Raw genomic sequence first — 637 nt, 5'->3', positions numbered from 1 at the left:
TACAAAGAGTTAAACACCCAAATTTCTATTTAATAGAAAAAATTCTACGAAAAAAAGGAAATAAATACTATGTTAAATGGTTGGGAATGTCGAAACGATCGTGGATAAACAAATCCGATATTGATTAAGGTAAACTTTGATATAATAATGGTAATAATATTCACTACATGAATTCCTCTTTTAGCAAAACAGACCAGACAGACCCGTTAACTGCATCGCCTCAAGCTAGTTCAGTCTAGTAGTCAGTGAACTCATCAAAACTGGTTTTCGTAAAGAATGCATGCATGCATGCATGCATTTCAACAACTATTTTTATTATATAACATATCATATTCTTTATTAATTATTTTAGTTTTTTAAATTAAAAATCATTTTTTTAATTTGATTGTTTTATTATTTATTCACCATATTATGAATATTACAAAGTTTAGTTTAGTTTAAAAAATCATTACAATTTATGTAAACATAAATAAAAAATTAACAATTACACATTCTTAAATCTAGTTTCATAAATTTTTCGACGATGATCCATTTGTAATACCTTGGATAAAATACATTCAACATTTTCAATGCGACGTAAAAAATGCAATCTATTTGCAAACTCTAGTTGATATCCTTGACGGGCCATTCTCGCAGG

The 637-nt window shown here is 27.2% G+C and overlaps 1 long non-coding RNA gene across 1 annotated transcript; it reads left to right on the top strand.

Moving 5' to 3' along the window:
• On the top strand, positions 1-380 carry LOC138129663 (uncharacterized). The gene is made up of 2 exons (XR_011159318.1): positions 1-129; positions 185-380. It is a non-coding gene; the product is annotated as an uncharacterized lncRNA (long non-coding RNA).
• The last annotated feature ends 257 nt before the right edge of the window (positions 381-637 follow it).

Source organism: Tenebrio molitor, chromosome 4 (genome assembly GCF_963966145.1).
Source record: "Tenebrio molitor chromosome 4, icTenMoli1.1, whole genome shotgun sequence".
NCBI lineage: Eukaryota > Metazoa > Arthropoda > Insecta > Coleoptera > Tenebrionidae > Tenebrio > Tenebrio molitor.
The sequence above is the reverse complement of the archived record's forward strand: the minus strand, read 5'-3'. Positions and strand labels throughout refer to the sequence as shown.